This window comes from Primulina huaijiensis, chromosome 8 (assembly GCF_012295235.1).
Source record: "Primulina huaijiensis isolate GDHJ02 chromosome 8, ASM1229523v2, whole genome shotgun sequence".
Lineage (NCBI taxonomy): Eukaryota > Viridiplantae > Streptophyta > Magnoliopsida > Lamiales > Gesneriaceae > Primulina > Primulina huaijiensis.
The window spans coordinates 10720738-10728333 of NC_133313.1; the positions used below are offsets into that span (position 1 = coordinate 10720738).

Below are 7596 nucleotides of genomic sequence, written 5' to 3' on the forward strand. Positions count from 1 at the left end.
TCTTGAACCAATCATGTGTCACTCGCCTATCATATTGCCAAGGCCTACCCAACAAGATATTTCAAGCATGCATGGGTACCACGTCACACAAGACGTCATCCACATACGTGCCAATAGAAAAAGGCACTAGCACTTGCTTGTTAACTTTCACTTCCGCACAAAGAAGGGGAGGGATTCTATTTTTTTTGTTGTGGATAGATTTTCTAAACTGGCACATTTTATAGCTTGTCATAAAACTGATGATGCTTCAAACATTATGGACTTATTCTTTAGAGAATTCGTTAGGTTGCATGACATGCCTAGGACTATTGTTTCTGACCGTGATGTTAAGTTTTTGAGTTACTTTTGGAAGACGTTGTGGGCTAAACTTGGAACAAAATTGTTGTTTTCTACTGCATGTCATCCTCAAACGGATGGACAAACTGAAGTTGTAAATAGAACTTTAGGAACACTTTTGCGTGCTATTCTTAAAAAAAACTTAAAGAATTTGGAATATTGTTTGCCATTTGTTGAGTTTGCTTATAATCGTTGCGTGCATTCAACTATAAATTATTCGCCATTTGAAATAGTTTATGGTTTTAATCCTTTGACTCCATTGGATTTGATCTCTTTACCTATGAGTGAAAGGTTAAACATGGATGGCAAGAAGAAAGCTGAATTTGTTTTGGGTTTGAATGAAAAGGCCAAGGCCAACATTGAGAGGAAAAATGAGCAATATGCCAAGCAAGCCAACAAGGGGAAGAAGAATGTGGTATTTCAGAAGGGTGATTGGGTGTGGCTACACTTAAGGAAAGAAAGGTTTCCTAAGAAGCGACGTTCAAAGCTACTACCGAGGGGTGATGGACCATGTCAAGTCCTCGAAAGGATCAATGACAACGCCTACAAACTTGATCTGTCAGGTGAGTATAACGTCAGTTCTACTTTTCATGTTAGTGATCTTTTTTTGTTTGATGTAGGTAATGAACAAGATTTGAGGACAAATTCTTTTCAAGAAGGGGAGGATGATGCAAAACGGGTGGTCAAGCGCTTTCCAAGGAAAGCATGGGATCCTTTAGAGTTGCCGGAGGGACCAATCACGAGGGGACGGATGAAGAGGTTCAAGGAAGAATTGCATGGGCTTATGAGCAAAGGAAAAGGACTTACAAGCGAGGTGCAGAGTGCGGAAGGCTTCGTGATGCATAGGAGTACGTTTATGGACCAAAGGAACATTATTCAAGAAACAATTGAGGAAGATTCCCGAATACCATAAGCTTTCCAAGAAAGAGAAGTCCAGAGCCTACACAGACCTGAGCACGGACCTGTACACGGGGTTCGTGTCCCTTACACTCGAGCATGAGAAATCCAAAGCCTACACGGATCCCACTCTCGACCTCTACAAGGGTCCGTATCCTATACGATTTGGCGCAGATTTTTCCCCAAATTGGAGTTTTAATTCTTTTGTTAACTAGATTTGATATCTCTTGATTATTAAATTATATTTGGACGAAAATTAAGGAACAATTCAGATTATTATTGATTGAATATCAAACTTTTGAGTTTTTCTTTCAAAACTTTTCAAGGTTTAGCTTTGTTTCAAAATCAAACTTATCAAAGTTTTAACTTTGTGGGTTTGTCGATCGTTTCTTACGCGGATTGTTAAAGACGAGTTTTTTGAAGGTTCGTTCGAGATTTTGGTTGTTTTTTTTGTGATTTTTTATTACTAAACATCGTAGTTTAGGGGTGAAGATCACGTAATCGCTTGAATCAAAAATTCAGGACATCTTAACAATGATCCTTGTTTGTTATTGAATTGAGGGCGCGATTCATATTTAATCGTGTTTGCTTTTTTTCGTACGAGGATTCATATCACCGCCGCTCTCTCCCGACTGAACTAGTTATGATGAAATCGATTCCTAACAACGGATTCTCTGCATCTAGGGTTCTGGCTTTAATCGACGTAACGACTGCTTGCCTTTGTTAATGCCTTGCGACTTGCCTGCCTTGCCTAGTTATGATTGACCCACGCACATGAGGCAACTTCCTTGCTAGCACATTCATAGGTTGTTCTGAGATGTGGCACATTCGGACTAGAAGAGGCTGCAGATTAACAATCATCTGATGTGGGACTTATGGCTTTCCGATCGGATCAATGAGACTCGGATGCTATCGAAAATGAGGATGGCATCGAAACTCTTACTTTTATATAAAGAATTCTCATTGTACAGCTTTCAAAGGCTATGAGGGATATCCGTCCTTTCTGTCGCTGGTGATGAAGTAGTGGGAGTAAGAAAAGGTTAGTGAATGAAATTTCATTCAAACCTGTCAGTGTGAAATCAAGCTTCAGAGTAAACAATGTAAAAGGGTGAAACTGTGGGGACCCAGACGCTAATTATCTTCTTAATCATTCTTTGGGATTAAATGGATCAATTAATTAAATTGGGTCTAAATATTTTTTTAATAAATAATTGCGGAACATATAATAATCAATCTGAGATACATGTCAAAAGTAAAAGTACAAGTCTTGTACAACATGCAGTCATATAAAACTAAGGTTCAACAACTACATATCAAGTGTCAAAACCAAATACACTTCTGGGTCTGAATCTCCACACCAATCTTGATCTCTCATCCTCTTCTCGACCATGATCCTGTCCCACCTGTTGTCATGCACACATACAGACACAACAACAGCCGGATAACTCCGGTGAGAAATATATCCCAGTATAAACAATGTATCATACAATTCATATAATCTTATACGAAAGCATAAACAATTATAAAACATGAATCATGATCTACGAGACATAAATCAATATAATACTGTAAATCAAACTCTTGACTTGACTCATCTAATCTAGGGATCCCGGTTGAATAAGAACGTAGCAACACATCTACTCTCCTCAGCTAGATGGGATACGTTCTTATTCCTAGACTTACGTATTCTATATCGAATATCTGTAAGAAAATCCGATCTGCTCCTAAACACATCGATATAAACCAATGTCTATTGACATGGCACTTTGCCAACTTGGCACCTCTACCTGTGTGAAGATTGTTTGCCATTTGTTGAGTTTGCTTATAATCGTTGCGTGCATTCAACTACAAATTATTCGCCATTTGAAATAGTTTATGGTTTTAATCCTTTCACTCTGTTGGATTTGATCTCTTTACCTATGAGTGAAAGGTTAAACATGGATGGCAAGAAGAAAGCTGAATTTGTTTGGGGTTTGCATGAAAAGGCCAAGGCCAACATTGAGAGGAAAAATGAGCAATATGCCAAGCAAGCCAACAAGGGGAAGAAGAATGTGGTATTTCAGAAGGGTTATTGGGTGTGGCTACACTTGAGGAAGGAAAGGTTTCCTAAGAAGCGACGTTCAAAGCTACTACCGAGGGGTGATGGACCATTTCAAGTCCTCGAAAGGATCAATGACAACGCCTACAAACTTGATCTGTCAGGTGAGTATAACGTCAGTTCTACTTTTAATGTTAGTGATCTTTTTTTGTTTGATGTAGGTAATGAAAAAGATTTGAGGATAAATCCTTTTCAAGAAGGGGAGGATGATGCGAAACGGGTAATCAAGCTCCAAGGAAAGCATGGGATCCTTTAGAGTTGTCGAAAGGATCAATCACGAGCGGACGGAATTGCATGGGCTTATGAGCAAAGGAAAAGGACTTACAAGCGAGGTGCAGAGTGCGGAAGGCTTCGTGATGCATGGGAGTACGTTTATGGACCAAAGGAACATTATTCAAGCAACAATTGTGTTCGAATGTCATCACTACTCCGAACCAAAGAAGGTTAGGTTGGCGGTGGTTGAATTTCTAGACTAAGCTCTCATTTGGTGGGATCAACTAGTGACCACTAGGAGGACGTATAATGAGATACCCATTGAAACTTGGGATGAGATGAAGAGGGTCATGAGGAAGAAGTTCGTGCCCAATCACTATTATAGGGAGGTGTTTAAAAGGCTACAAACTTTGAGGCAAGGGTTAAAGAGTGTTGAGGACTACTACAAGGAGATGGAAGTAGTCATGATTATGACAAATATTGAGGAAGATAGTGAGGCGACGATGGCTCTTTTTCTTTGTGGTTTGAAGAGGGAGATTCAAGATCAAGTGGAGCTTCGGCACAATTTGGATCTAGACGAAATGGTGCAAGTGACCAGAAAAGTGGAGCAACAACTCAAGAGGCGTGGAGTTGGCCGCACCAATCAAACTGGGGTTTCATCATCTTCTTGGCGATCAAATGTGGTGAAAAGCGAGGAGAATAAGGTGGTGACCATGCCCAAGATTGAGACCAAACAAGAGGCGCCTAAAAAAGGAGTGCAATGTAAATCTAAAAATCCTTTTAATCAATCTAGAGATACTAAATGTTTTAGGTGTCAAGGGTTAGGTCATATTGCTAATCAATGTCCTAATAAAAAGATAATGATTTTAAATGACTATGGTGAATATGAGTCTTAAAGTGAGGGGGATGACGAGGGTGATGATGATGAGATGCCTGCGTTAGAGAATCCTGATGAGGGTTATGGGGCGGTTGTAGGAGAAGCACTAGTGACTAGGCGTATCATGAGTGCCCAAGTCAAGGAGGAGGAGACTAACCAAAGGGAAAACTTGTTCCATACTAGATGTTTTTTGAATAGCCAGGTTTTCAATCTTATCATAGATGGGGGAAGTTGCACCAATGTGGCTAGTAGTGAGATGGTCGAAAAATTGGGTTTACCTACATTAAAGCATCCTCAACCATATAGGCTTCAATGGTTGAATGATTGTGCGGAAGCGAAGGTGATCAAACAAGTGTTGGTGTCGTTTTCTATTGGGAAGTATGTGGATGAGGTCATGTGTGATGTGGTGCCCATGCATGCTTGTCATATCTTGTTGGGTAGACCATGGAAATATGATAGGCAAGTGACACATGATGGGTTTATGAATAGGTATTCTTTTGTTCTGAAAAAGGAGCCTATTGTGAAAAAAGAAGGGAGATGAGGCCGAAAAAAAGAGTGAACAAAAAAGTGAGGTGGCCTTTGAAAATAAAAAAAGATGGCCGAAAAAAATAGTGATAAAAAAAGTGAGATAGCCATACAAAACAAAAAAGAGAGGAAAGAAAATGAGGGAAAAGAAATTGAGAGGAAGGAAGACAAAAAGAAAACATATATGCCACAAAAAAGTGAGTTGAAGCAATTGATGCACACACATGAACCACTTGTGTTCATTCTTTAAAAAGAGATCCTCTTTAACACAAGTGATATAGTCGGGTCCCTTCCGAGCATTGTTGTTTCACTTTTGCAGGAATTTGACGATATATTTCCGGAGGTGCTACCTCAAGGACTACCACCATTGAGGGGGATTGAGCACCAAATTTATTTTGTACCCAGGAGTGCATTGCCAAATCTTCCAGCTTATAGGAGCAATCCGGAGGAGACTAAGGAGCTTCAACGGCAGGTAAGTGAGTTGTTAGATAGGGGTTTTATGCGTGAGTCCATGTCTCCTTGTGTTGTACCTGTTTTATTAGTTCCTAAGAAAGATGGCTATGTGTGTAGATTGTAGGGCAATCAATAACATTACCATTAAGTATAGGCATCCCATACCTAGACTAGATGATATGTTAGATAAATTGCATGGTGCTTGTAGTTTTAGCAAGATTGATTTAAAGAGTGGCTATCACCAAATTAGAATGAGAGAAGGTGATGAGTGGAAAAATGTTTTTAAAACCAAGTACGGGTTGTATGAGTGGATGGTCATGCCTTTTGGCTTAACTAACGCTCCTAGCTGATGCAAACACGGGTGATCGAGCGCCAAGGAAAGCATGGGATCCTTTGGAGTTGCCGGAGGGACAGATCACTAGAGGACGGCTGAAGAAGTTTAAGGAGGCACTGCAGGGAGTCATGAGCAATCAAGGAGGGCTTACGTGCGAGAAGCAAAGTGCCGAAGGGTTCGTGATGCATGGGAGTGAGTTCGGGAACCAAAAGAACGTTATTCAAGCAATCTCGAGTGTACACGGACCCGAGCACGGACCTGTACACGGGGTCCGTGTCCATTACAGCCAAGAATGAAGAAATCCCGAGTGTACACGGACCCGAGCACGGACCTGTACACGGGGTCCGTGTACCTCACAGTGCCTACACGGACCTAGACCCTGACGTCTACACGGGGTCCGTGTACTTTGCGGTTTGGCGAGATTTTATTCCTTTTTTAGAGTTTTATTTTTTTGGGAGACTAGATATTGTTATCTTTTATATTAAAAGATGATAGAGACGAAAATTCAACACACAATTAACATTATTATTGAGTTTATACAATAGTTTTGAGTGTTTTCTCTCAAACTTTTTTCAAAGCTTTGCTTTGTAATCACAATCAAACTTATCAAAGTTTTAACTTTGTGGCGTTTGTCGATCGTTCTTGTGCGGATTGTCAAGGGCTTGTTTTTGAAGGTTCGTTATAATTTCGGTTGTCTATTTTCCGTGATTATTTGTTGCTAAAGTTTTCATAGTTTAGAGGTGAAAAATCACACACAGGCTTGATTCAAAAGATCGGGACAACACATCGATCCTTGCTCGTATTGAATAGAGGGCGCGATTCGATTTTAGTCGTGTTTGCTATTTATTCGTACGAGGATTCGTATCATTTGGTATCAGAGCTTTTGGTTAATTGAATTCAAGTAAGTTTATCCTTCGTTCTATTATCAGATCTAATTATCCTTTAGTTACGCTTTCAAATCTGTTTGGTTCTATCATTCTTCGTCGTTCGTGAATATGTGATTCACGAAATTTTGTGTCTTATTTATTTTTTTTTTAATTTTCGGAATTCTTAGAGCAAAAAAAAATACCAAAAATCCGAAAATTCTCCAGTATTTCTTATTGGTATTTTGTTCTATTTTCTTTATAGAGTCTTATCCAATTGTCTCTCATAGTCAAAAAAAAAAAATTATACCTTCAAATTTCTTGTCTACACAGTCTTAGTGAGTCGATCACATTTGTTCACAAGTTGAACTTGATTGTTTGATATACAAATACAAAGCTTGAGCACACCTTTGAGAATACTATCAAATTTGAGTGAAAATACTTGAGTGCGAGTGAATTTTCTCTGGAGTGAACGGTCAGTATTTGTTGTGAGCAAAAACAAAACAAAAAACTAGAGAGGAGTGACGAGCGACTTTTCCTTGGAGTGACCGTGAGCATTTGGGAGAGGAACATATTGTTTTCTACTAACGTTTTCTTGAAGGTACAAACTGAAATTAAATGGAGAGGGAGGTAGGAGATAGGTCGAACCCGGGGTTATCTAAGGTCCAAATGGAGGCATTGTTTGGGCATTTCTCTAGGATGATGAGGGTGGAGTTGGAGCCGTTACACGAGAGGATGAGTAGGCTTGAAGTTAGTAGTAGTGGAGCTAGATCTAAGCCTAAGGATTTGGGTAGAGGAGAAGAAGATGAAGAGTATGACTTAGGAGGAGAAGAGGAGAGCCAAAGTGAGAATTGGGGTAGGAATGGAAGAGGTAGAGGATTTGGTAGAGGAAGGAGAGAAGCCACACGGGGTAGATACAATGACGGGAATAGGGAGGATGGTAATATGGGTAGTATTAAGATGAAGATTCCTTCGTTCCATGGGAAATCTGACCCGGAGG

General features: G+C 39.9%; 1 long non-coding RNA gene across 1 annotated transcript in view; it reads right to left on the reverse strand.

Moving 5' to 3' along the window:
* Positions 1-355: 355 nt before the first annotated feature.
* Positions 356-7596, reverse strand: part of LOC140982951 (uncharacterized) — a 95578-nt gene continuing 88337 nt past the window's right edge. The window contains exon 2 of the long non-coding RNA XR_012176361.1: positions 356-466. This is a non-coding gene — a long non-coding RNA (uncharacterized lncRNA). The remainder of the gene's footprint in view (positions 467-7596) is intronic.